The 12893-nt window shown below is 40.5% G+C and overlaps 1 protein-coding gene across 10 annotated transcripts in view; it reads left to right on the top strand.

The window, feature by feature from the left end:
* Positions 1 to 12893, top strand: part of CTNNA2 (catenin alpha 2) — a 1097491-nt gene that overhangs the window by 969042 nt on the left and 115556 nt on the right. The window lies entirely within an intron of this gene.

The following is a 12893-nucleotide window of genomic DNA, read 5'->3' on the forward strand; positions in this document are numbered from 1 at the left end:
TGTCAGATTTCAGAGATGAGCAAGGCACTGGTACATTTGCACGCATCAGTAGGGGCTTGTGGCCCATTGAAGGAAGGCGCTGTGGAGCACTCAACAAGGGAGTTTGTAGCTTGGAAGAGATTTGTAAAAGCATCGGTTATCAATGAAATCAGGAGACTTTGGCTGGTTGTGTGTGTGTCTTGCAGAGAAGAGCTATAAAGACTATAGGTAAGGATGAAAGTGAGAGGGTGTCCCCTGGTAAAAAGATGTTAGTTAGCTAGGTAAAAGCACTCACGGGTATTAAGCAAAGGAGAGCTTGTAGCAGGAACAAGAGTATGAAAGAAGGTAAAGAGAGCAGAACTGGGATGAGAATGAACACATGTGTCAGGGTATTGGAGAGTCTGAGGGCTGCTACATGTGGTTGGCTTTGTTGACATTGTCTCATGAGCCTGCAATGCAGCAGACACTGACAGCTCTGTCCCTTCCCTGGTACCTGAGGGACCTGGACTACCATCTAGTCTGGGCATGGCAATGGGTGAGCTTGCCCCTAGGGGAAAGCCCTGGAAAAGGGGAGCTGTATTCTGTACTCACACAAGCTTGGAGACAGACCAAGGGGAGAACTGAAACTTGATAAGAGAATGGAAAGAAAAATTAAATAAGAGGTGTGAAATGAAGAAAGGAAAAGCTGGCAATCAAGTACAGATGAGATGGAGCAAGCAGGTTTGAGGGACCAAGCCTGGAAAGGTTCCAGGAGGCAATGAAAAGAAAGAATGTATGTATAGGTGCCTGAGGGCTGGAAATATATGGCTGTTAAGAGTTGGAGCTTCTTTGAAGGTCGTTTCTTCAGTTTCTTCCCTTGTGTGGCTCAGTACTGGAGTCCAGTTATCTCCCATACCCCATTGCTCTAGTCTACTTTGAGCCCTCTAAGGCTGTAATAAGACAGGTTTCCAGGAATCTTCCTCAGAACAATGCCCATTGCAGTGACCAGGCACAGGCTTTTGCCAAAGAGATATTGGGGGTCCAGTACCTTCTGTTAGCTATACTCTAGGTCTTTGTGTTGAGTTCACTGTGCAGACTGCTGAAGCCCAAGGGGTGGGTAGAGTGGGGGGGGTAATGAAAGACAAAGTGGATATCCAAGACGGATGCAAATTGACCATCTTGGCTAATTCAAAGAAACCCAAAGAATGGAGAGTGATCCTCCTGTTTCAGGAAAGGGTGGTTGAGGAGGCTATGCTGTGAGATAAGCCACATGGAATTATTGACTCTTACTTGCTTCTCTTGACTCTATTCACCAGCAAACCACTTGTGTAAATGCTTGGGGGCAGTGGACAACAACCTTGAGGTCCTTCCAGGTGTCCCACTACTGTCCCACTCTCAGCTCTCCTGTCTCCCCCCCCATCCCTTTTTTTTCTTTCTTTTGTCTCAAAACTTACTGTTATGTAGACGTGGGAGGGGCACATGGTTTTGTAGGCTAAGAATGTGAGCCCCTCCCTGATCTACTTGATTTTCTTAATTGCACTTGTGTCATAAATATCATGCCTTTGCCATTTCCTGCTATGCAGATGCTTTGGCATATTTGGCAGGTCTAACAAAATTAGCTGGTTGATTCAGCCCGAGTTTTCATCTAAATCAGGAGTTTGCAATCTTCTTTTGTAAAGGTCTAGATAGGAAATATTCATGGCTTGTGTGTATGTGGACTCTGTTGTAACTACTCAACTCTGCCCTTATAGTAAAAAAGCAGTTATGGAGCATATATAAGTGAATGGGTAGGATGTGCTCCAGTACTACTTGATTTACCAAAAGAGGTGATCAGAGAAAGGAAAGACAGAAGAAATTTTAGATAAATATTACAGAGCTTAAAGAAAGGTCATTGTCCTTACATATTTCTCCAACAGCTTGCACAGGGGCCCTGAAGTTTCTACAATGGACATTTTTCCTTAAATTCTTAAGGACCTGAACATCTTAATTGGGTTAAGGTGTTATAGTAGGAGGAATATATTAGAGAATATTATATTTTCTCTAGGAGGAGAATATAATTACCTGAGTGGATAGTTACTTTGATTAATCAATAGCATCCTTTTCCTGGGTAAACTGTGATAAGAGGGAATAGGCCTCATTTGAGGTGGGTACAGGTAGGGAAGAAGGTAGGAAAACATCCAGGATAGGGAAGCTGCCTTGGAACTACATTTAAATGAGAGGGGCATCCCTCCTTTGTTTTGTTTTTTTTTCTTTTTTTTTTTTAACATTTATTTATTTTTTGAGAGAGTGAGACAGAGCACAAGTGGAAAAGGGGCAGAGAGAGAAGGAGACACAGAATCTGAAGCAGGCTCCTGGCTCTGAGCAAGAGTTCAGCACAGAGCCTGACGTGGGGCTCAAACGCACGAACTGTGACATCATGACATGAGCTGAAGTCAGACACTTAACCGACTGAGCCACCCAGGCACCCCTTGGAACTACATTTATATCTGCTGTGTGAAAGATCTTGTACAGGGAGCTGTAGGGACCATAAAGATGAATAAAACACAACCATTCTAAAGAAGGTTAAATTTTAATTGAAGATGCATGATATCTGTATGTCTGCATATTTAATTCTGCATGTATGTAATTATCTATCCATCTGCACGTATCACAAGTAATGAATAAAACAATAGTATGTGGTAAGTCATCACTAGTGGTGCAGGCAGTAATCCTGAAGACATTTAGAAGAGTGATCTATTCGCTGGTGTGAATGGGAAGTCTTCAGAGACATGTGGACCATGAATAGCTTTGGCCAATTACTAACAATTTAACTGATGGAGGCATCTTCACCACTGCCCCCTATCCCCCCACCCCTCAAAAACAAAACAAACAAACAAACAAAAAAACCCAAAAATAACCTCTGAGGCATAAAGTAGAAGTAGGGACTTCTCTCTTTTCAAGTTGGAATTTTGTGCAAAGGGGGCTGAAGTCACACATTCAGTATTGGCTTGGATAGATTCCCTCTGCACTGTGGTTATGGCCTTGATTCCACACTTCACTTGTCATCTTAAAATGTATGACCAGGCTATACAGAGTAGATGCACTTGTTTATTCATCTAGATCTTTTGAAAAATTTGTGGGCTTCTGCTAAAAGTCTCCACTGCCAGAGACAGATCGTGGGGCTCTGGGCCCCCTGAGGGAGTCATCTTACATATATGAAGGTCAACATGTTCTATTCACTTGGAAATCAGTTAAGATTACATTTATTACATGGGACTCTGAAAAGCCAAATAACAGTGAAAATAATAATTCATTTCCTCAATGAAAGGATGGAGAAAACAGAATCCCAGGAGACCTTCAGTAATTAAAATGACATTATATTCACTGCATGATTTTAGATACCATATTCTAAATCTCTCCTATCCTCTTCACATAGCCACACATTATTGATGAACAGGCATCAAGAAGGCATTAGGTTATATTTTATTGCATTATTTTAAGCCACTGAGGTTTTTATATATGAAAGGTATAGATTTATGCTGATGATTCAGCTATGAAGCAAGCACATCAATTTGTTCATGAATGTGAACTGGTGATTACCTCCATTAAAGTCAACAGGGCAGACTGATCACTTTAATTTGGGCAGAGGCATGCAAACAGCATTTTCAAGTGGTATATGTACCTAAACACAGACAAAAGTGCTGTTCTGTATCCCCAAGGAGCCCTAGGAATGCAGATTTGTGTTCTAATAGATTAGAAGCCTAGGCCAGGATACGAAGTGTGGTGGGGTTGGGAAGAAATTGCTGCCTAGCATCATGTGGCAGGATTTTGTACAAGTTTCATTTAGTATTAACTGCTCAATGCTGATTTGATAAGCTGCAAAAAGGATGGCACAGAGAACATCCACTTGTTCCCAATATCAGATCCTAGAACTTGGGGCCCTTCTAGCTATGACCAGGTTATGACAAGTTGAATAGTCCTCTGCTTTATACATATGGAGGGAACCTGGGGGATTTGGTAAATGAAAAAATTGGAATTGAGTATCTGTGATCCCAGCTATGTGCTAGGTGTAGTGAAGTCTTCTGTCCTACAAGAATTCACAGTCTCACTGAGAAAACATGATGTGGCTTTTTTTTTTTAATGTTTATTTATTTTTGAGAGAGAGAGACAGTGCAAGTAGGGAGCGGCAGAGAGAGATGGGGACAAAGGATCTGAAGTGGGCTCTGTGCTGAAAGCAGAGACCCCAATGCGGGGCTTGAATTCACAAGCTGAGATCATGACCAGAGCGGAAGCCAGTAAAGTGACTTTTACCAGAGCACAAGTTGGACGCTTAACCAACTGAGCCACCCAGGTGGCCAGTAAAGTGACTTTTTAAGCAATGCTGATTTATACTGGTAGAATATAACTGATTTGTAGAATGAAGGTTGGAAAGGTGTTCAGATGATGTGGGTATGGCTGAGAAGGCAAGAAGAAACAGTGTCAGAGTGTGGGATTTGATGCTAGTGACATTGGAGAATTAGCAATTCATTTGTTGTTAGGGGGCTTTCGGCAAGCATTATGGCCACATGTAAGCAAGTGCTGGAACAGTTTGCTTGACCCAGAAAGTCCACTTCTGACGGGAGCAAAAACTGGATGCGTAAAGACGTATGTATGCTACTTTGTTTTTGGTAAAAGCAAACACTGGAAACTCCTTTAAATAAATTCCCTTTTTAAAGGGAATTGACTTACCAAATAATGAAGCAAAAACATTCAAGAATCTTACTAATTATTAAAAAAAATAATTACAGGTATATAGAGAATCTGGAAAATATTTGTGATATAAGCAGTGAGCAAGACACAAGTGGAGATCACAACTTTAATAAAATTATGCGTAATGAAAGGATAAATTGTATGATTGATCATATGTAAAGTAGACATCCCTTTATTTTCTATCACTGCCTCTGTTACTTCCTATGTAGTAATATTAACAATAAGAACTTAATTTTTTTTTAATTTTTATTTGAGAGACAGAGCACACGGGAGAGTGGCAGAGGAAGAGAGAGAGAGAGACAGAGCGGGAGAGGGGGAGAATCCTAAGCAGGCTCCACATTCAATGTGAAGCCCAACTTGGGGCTCGATCCCACAACCTTGGGATCATGACCTGAGCCAAAATCAAGAGTTGGATGCTCAACCAAGTTGACTTAAGTACTCTAGTCATGTTTCATTTCAACCTTATTGCCACTTTTTTGTTATTTTATAGTTCTATTTTATAGTTGAGAAAATCGAGGCTTACAGAGGTAAAGTACCCTGCTCAGCAAGGAAGGACAAGAGTCAAGATACAAACCCCAAGCTGCCCAACTGCATAGCCCAAGATCCTGACCGTTGTATGATATTAAAAATTAAAATGTATAGAATAATCAAGAGTTCCAGATGCTTTAGAGAGGTCATTAAAGACAGGAGCATAAAAGTACTTCTTACTTCCTTCTGCCCTCCCCCCCCCCCCCGCAGTGTTGTCTTGCTGTCCCCCAGCTGCCACCCTCTCCTTTGCCATTCTTCCCTGGTCACATTATCCCTGCTGGCTGTGCCCTCTAACCTTCAGAACTTAAGTTACTAGCAGTGAAGTTGATAAACTCATCTCAGCCTGAAGCAGCTGCATTTTAAAAGGATTCCATGACATCTCAGCATGAAACAAACATGTTCTGGGACATCCAGACCTTTCAAGCTCTTCTCAAATCAAATTGTGCAGGTGGCCATGAAATATGCTCAGATGTCCATGTCTGTGGAAGTCCATCATCCTCTATAAGGTCAAATCCCTCTGTCTTAATATCAGCTCCTTCTGTCTTTCCTCTCACATTTCAGGCAAGGGTATCATCTTGTCTCTTCCTGAATTATAAAACCCCATCTGTAACATAAGAGGCGTATTCTGTAGAAACCTACAAATTCTATACAAGCTAGGCACATATATTTTAATGCCGTTTGGGTGCTGATCTTATCAGTGCAGATAACTGAGTAAATCTTCAGACCGAGACCATAGCACCCTTCACTCCCCTGAGTGTTCTATAGAACAACAGCTGGTGTGGAATTTGTGGCATCATCTCTTTATGGTTTTATATGGATAGGTGACTGTGGTGACTAGACATGCCATAAATTCCCTTTTAGTAGTAAATAAGTTCATTTTGTGCTCAAATTTACAATGATGAAGCAATATTAACATGAGGAACAAGCACTTTATAAACCTCCAAATTGCTATTTCTACTTTATTTCAATAGTATGCTCTTCTTAAAACACCACAATGATACCTGAAGCTGTAAAAATTAATGAAATGATAAAGTGTTTTGGGGGTTGAATGCACTGAATATGTGCTGGTGTTTGGAGTTGAACAGAATTACGAATATTAAAAAATGTAATTTGATTTCCAGGACTAGAAAAGAAGAAAATGTTCTCGTCTTTCTGATGCACCTCGTATCACTTTGGAGTTAAATGCCTAAATACTTTATTAGCAGAGGTTTTTAATGTTTAATTAAAGCTCAGCCTTCCAGGCATTTTGGCTTTACTTGTAAATGTTCAGACAAGTCTATGGCATTTTTGAGATGGAGCTACTTTGGGTAGTGATGTCTACACAAAACCAAATTTCACAGCCATGATGGGCTGTTTGTTTGGAGATTTGAACTGTGTGGGTTTTTGTTTTTTGTTTTGTTGTTTGGTAATGGAAAACATTGTGCATTTTAAATGATCACAGTATATTTTTGTGAGGGCTCTAAGCATTTATGATTTTGTCAATTTTAACTCTGCCATCATCGTCTCTGGAATATCTGCTTCTGGCCAACTGTGTTTATTATTAAAAGGTTAGGGAGTGGATGCCAATGGTACAAATGCAGTTCAAGGAGCAAGTTACTTTCTTTTTAAAAAATTTTTAGTGGTGCCTGAGTGGCTCGGTCAGTTAAATGTCCAACTCTTGGTTTCGGCTGAGGTCGTGATCTCATGGTTTGTGAGTTCAGGCCCTGCATGGGTCTCCATGCTGCCAGTGCAGAGCCTGCTTGCAATTCTCTCTGTCCCTCTCTTTGCCCCTCCCCCACTTTCTCTCTATCTTTCTCAAAATATATAAATAAACTTATTTTTTTTTAATTTTTTTAATTTTTTTTTTGAGAGAGCAAGCAGGGGAGGGGCACCGAGAGAGGGAGACAGAATCCCAAGCAGCCTTCATGCTGTCAGTGCAGAGCCCGATGAAGGACTTGAACTTAAGAACCATGAGATCATGACCTGAGGTGAAGTCAAGAGTTGGGTGCTCCCAAAGCTATCTACACGTTCAATGCAATCCCAATCAAAGTTGCACCAGCATTCTTCTCAAAACTAGAACAAGCAATCCTAAAATTCATATGGAACCACAAAAGGCCCTGAATAGCCAAAGTAATTTTGAAGAAGACCAAAGCAGGAGGCATCACAATCCCAGACTTTAGCCTCTAATACAAAGCTGTAATCATCAAGACAGCATGGTATTGGCACAAAAGCAGACACATAGACCAATGGAATAGAATAGAAACCCCAGAACTAGACCCACAAACGTATGGCCAACTCATCTTTGACAAAGCAGGAAAGAATATCCAATGGAAAAAAGACAGTCTCTTTAACAAATGGTGCTGGGAGAACTGGACAGCAACATGCAGAAGGTTGAAACTAGACCACTTTCTCACACCATTCACAAAAATAAACTCAAAATGGGTAAAGGACCTGAATGTGAGACAGGAAACCATCACAACCCTAGAAGAGAAAGCAGGAAAAGACCTCTCTGACCTCAGCAGTAGCAATTTCTTACTCGGCACATCCCCAAAGGCAAGGGAATTAAAAGCAAAAGTGAACTACTGGGACCTTATGAAGGTAAAAAGCTTCTGCACAGCAAAGGAAACAACCAACAAAACTAAAAGGCAACCAACGGAATGGGAAAAGATATTTGCAAATGACATATCGGACAAAGGGCTAGTATCCAAAATCTAAAGAGCTCACCAAACTCCACACCCAAAAAACAAATAACCCAGTGAAGAAATGGGCAGAAAACATGAATAGACACTTCTCTAAAGAAGACATCCGGATGGCCAACATGCACATGAAAAGATGCTCAACGTCGCTCCTTATCAGGGAAATACAAATCAAAACCACACTCAGATATCACCTCACGCCAGTCAGAGTGGCCAAAATGAACAAATCAGGAGACTATAGATGCTGGAGAGGATGTGGAGAAACGGGAACACTCTTGCACTGTTGGTGGGAATGCAAATTGGTGCAGCCACTCTGGAAAACAGTGTGGAGGTCCCTCAAAAAATTAAAAATAGACCTACCCTATGACCCAGTAATAGCACTGCTAGGAATTTACCCAAGGGATACAGGAGTACTGATGCATAGGGGCACTTGTACCCCAATGTTTATAGCAGCACTCTCAACAATAGCCAAATTATGGAAAGAGCCTAAATGTTCATCAACTGATGAATGGATAAAGGAATTGTGGTTTATATACATAATGGAGTACTACGTGGCAATGAGAAAGAATGAAATATGGCCCTTTGTAGCAACATGGATGGAACTGGAGAGTGTGATGCTAAGTGAAATAAGCCATACAGAGAAAGACAGATACCATATGGTTTCACTCTTATGTGGATCCTGAGAAACTTAACAGAAATCCATGGGGAAGGGGAAGGAAAAAAAAAAAAAAAGAGGTTAGAGTGGGAGAGAGCCAAAGCATAAGAGACTGTTAAAAACTGAGAACAAACTGAGGGTTGATGGGGGGTGGGAGGGAGGGGAGGGTGGGTGATGGGTATTGAGGAGGGCACCTTTTGGGATGAGCACTGGGTGTTGTATGGAAACCAATTTTACAATAAATTTCATATATTGAAAAAAAAAAAAAAGAGTTGGGTGGTTAACGGACTGAGCCACCCAGGCACTCCCAAGAAGCAAGTTACTTTCTTAAGGGAATCTGTATCACTTCCCCTTGCTGACTTCTTGTCTTTCTAATCTTGCTGGTGATATCATTGTTTGTTTCACCTGTTTACACAGTGTGCCTCCAGAAGAGCAAAATATCATAATCTTTGAGAATCCTGAAAATTATACTAATTAGGCAATCAGAAGAGAAGTGTTACAAGATGGATATCCTACCTCTCCATGATGTGCTGACTGATTCCCTCCCAGGACTACTGATTGTTCTTTTCTCTGAACTCCTAAGGCCCTTGTAGTTAGCAGCACACAATTTAGTGATGGCTGCTAAGCTTCCTCCTTTTCCTCAAGATAACTGGTTTTTGAGACACTAAGTCAAAGATGGAAGATTTGGCTCAGTCTTTTCAGCTTTGGCTTCCCCAAATTCATTGTTCTCAGAAGGTATAGAGGAGGGTTTCCTTTCCAAAGAGATTGTTGGGAATTTAGCATGGTTAGCTAAAGCAAGGAGCAATGCCATTTTTACTCATGATCTGGTTCCTTTCAGAAATCCCAAAGCAATCTAAATAGCCCAACACCTAACCATAAATGATATGCTTTATTGTTTTCTAAGATTCCATGATGGCAGATGACTCCTGTTGCCTCAGCTAATTTGTCAACAATTCTAGAGTGGAAAAATCAGAAGCCACAGCCAGCCGGTAAATGTTACCTGCTTGGTTGACTCATGCAGGTTTCAAGGTTTTATTAAATTTAAACATATTGCTCAACATCTTTTGGGTTGCAGCTTGGTAACAGTAATCAGTTAATCTATTGTCTATTTTTTTTCATATGAAATTTATTTTCAAATTGGTTTCCATACAACACCCAGTGCTCATCCCCACAGGTGCCCACCTCATTGCCTTTCAGCCACTTTCCCCTCCCTCCCACCCCCCATCAACCCTCAGTTTATTCTCAGTTTTTAAGAGTCTCTTATTTTTTGGCTCCCTCCCTCTCTAACCTTTTTTTTTTTTTTCTTCCCCTACCCCATGGTCTTCTGTTAAGCTTCTCAGGATCCACATAAGAGTGAAAACATATGGTATCTGTCTTCCTCTGTATGACTTATTTCACTTAGCATAACTACTGTCTATTCTTTAACTCATATTAATCTTTTTCAAATGTCTAAAAATTCTACTTTACCATTCCCTTCCTGCCCCACCTCCCTTAGAAAGGTTATCATGATAAACTGGTTAAAAAAAAACAAGGTGTGTGGGGGGAATCTTGTGATTTGAAAAATAGGACATTTTATCTTATGGGTTTCTAGTATAGCATCAGACCTGTAGTTAAAGAACAGGTAAAATAAGTAATCAAGTACTTACTATGTGTATACAGTGGTCTTGGACTATTGCTAGGATATGAGCAGGCATTTTAAGATACAATAATGATTGGGAGCTGCCTCAAAGATGGAAACTCAGTGTTTGGTGCCAGAGTTGTAGAAATCACGGTGTATTACAACCATGTTCAGAGTCACCATCATGCCAATGGGTCCAGTGAGAAGCAGAAAGGCAAGCCTAAGGAAAACAGGAATTTGGATGGAATCCATGGCCAATTTAAGATATGTAAACCTGCCTGCCTTTGGAAATTGTGAAATCCTGAGCATCGTGTTGGAAATAGTTTCAGAATGTTTCAGAGTATAATACAAGGTAAATAAAATTCTGATTTTAAGTGGACTTAAACAGCAGGAACTCATTGCAGAGTGGAGGCTGCCAGACTTCAGGATTTATGGATCAGTAAATTAAGGAGAATAATTAAAGGACTTTCGGGGTTGTTGGCTCTTCGTTTTTTCTAGGTGTTACTAGCCCTGTTCCCCCTAATTAGATTCAACCAGGCAATGAGGTTCCCATATTAGATCTAAGTCATAATAGAGTTTATTTAAATAAAGGATGAAGACCCATTTCAAAAGATACACGAGGAAGAGTCTGTTATCACCATGTAGAAGTTATTGGTTGGCATCTCCTTCACTCAGGAGCCTAGTTTTTCTCAGCCCTAAGGCTCCCTTGTTGTCATTCTATAGAGCCACATGCCAAACTCTTCAGCTTATGTCCACTGCTGTGCAAGAGTGTGATTGCAAGTCTCACACACCAGGAAAGGATGATAGAGAGAAAACAAAACCATCTGAAATCCTCATTTCATAAAATGGAAGGCTGTTCAACAATAGAATTAGGAAGAAATCACTTGAAGATTAAAGAATTGTAAATTAAATGTATACATCTTTCTGGAGAATTCACACCACCCCGAGTTGTGTTTTTTTTTTTTTTTTCATGCCACTGTGAACAAGGAGCTCTGCATTCTGGACTCAAACAGTGGACCAAAAAATAGGAATCATTGTTTAGCACCATAGTGTTGGTAAATATCTGCTAGAAGGTGGTATGAACTTTGTCTAGTCAGATTAAAGGGGTAACTCAACTATATCTTTGAGAGTGTCTTTGGATGTATTTCAAATATATGCAATAAAAAACTATTAAAACTGCTCTTTAATTCAAAACACATGTATTGAGCACCAATTCTATGTCACATACATCATGTGGTGTTTGGAATATAAAATACACTGGAATATAAATACAACAAAGATAAATAAAAATATGGAGTGGAAACAATATAACAAAAAAATGGAGAACCTGTAATTCTTGCTTTGCCTCCAAGAAGCCTCATACCTCTGGGCATTTAGTATCCTATAAATGGATGCAGGAAGGTATATTGTCTTTCAAACAGACGTACTTGGAAAACTGAGTAAAATGGTGAAAATTATCTGAAGAATCCAAGATAAACTATAAAATATAAGAAACTGATAATTAACGTTTGGAAATTCCATCTGTGGTTTCTCATAGTACATATTCTCACTACAATAGATGTAAAGTGTTCTTCCTTAAAAGCTTCAAAATGGGATTCTCAATGATAATGATTTACTGAAGTAATCTTTGTAAGCATTCCTAGTATCACCATCTACCTATATCCTTTTGCTGATAAGGAAACAGCCCTCCAAATGTGAAGTGACTCTGTAACTAGTTAGTGGTTAAGCCTCCTGACCTCCAGTTCCGTGCTCTTCACACTGTCTGACTAAGCTTTCTTTTGCATTCGGAATGCCGCACGTGTGTTGCATTTTAATCTCCCAGGGCATGAAGTCATGGTAGAGAGGCCGCCTGGTTTTGGAGAGCAGAGGTGGCAGGATACAAAAGGGCAGGTGGCCACAAGGCTCAGGGGATTCTCAGTCTGCTAATCACTTGTTCTACTTGCCCTCCTGCTCCTAGCCCTGGTGGCCATTCTCTTCTCTTTTGCCCTTTCTAATCCCCATCCTCTTGTCCTCTTGGCATCAGTCTGATGGGACTGATCAGTGTTCTGATGGTAGCTTTGTGTGCTGTTGACCTTGGCCAATCAATCTGACCTTGTATTACCACCTCTCACTCCTTGAAGAGGAGGAATAATACAAATTGAAACGCTTGACCAGGGAGCTTAAATTCAGTGCAGCTGTTTTGGCTGGTATAATGTTTTAAAAAAAATTAAAACTGAATGCCTTTTTACTAAACTCACATATTCTAATTTGTTGTACACTGTATCGTTGCCTACTGGATTATATCAGCCTTTCCTATCTGTTTCTCAGACCTGCCTGCCCCCTGAAAGTCCTCGAGTGGGCTACTGGTAGACTAGCAGTTTCCTGACAGACTCTGACCGGCAGATATGGGTTCCTTGGGGTAGAACGCCTTCATTTTCAACTTCTTGTGACTCTCCTTTAAATCCTAAGTGCACTGCAGTGTCTCTCTCGCTGGTCAGAGTTTAGCGCTTGTGTGGCCAAAATCATGGCCACACTTCATGATGAGTATTAGGGAGCTCAAGTGAGAGTATAAGTCACAAGAGCAGTCCACAGAGGAAAACGGATCAAAGCAACCCAGTTAAAATACATTATTGTGTGTGCTTGAGAATCTTGAAGCAATAATTTGCTATTAGCACCTTACTTTTCTGGACTAAATGTCTAATGTAGCATAGTAACTAGTAATATTTGGTAAATCACTGAAAGGCATCCTTAT

The sequence above is a fragment of the Panthera tigris genome, chromosome A3, assembly GCF_018350195.1.
Source record: "Panthera tigris isolate Pti1 chromosome A3, P.tigris_Pti1_mat1.1, whole genome shotgun sequence".
Classification (NCBI taxonomy): domain Eukaryota; kingdom Metazoa; phylum Chordata; class Mammalia; order Carnivora; family Felidae; genus Panthera; species Panthera tigris.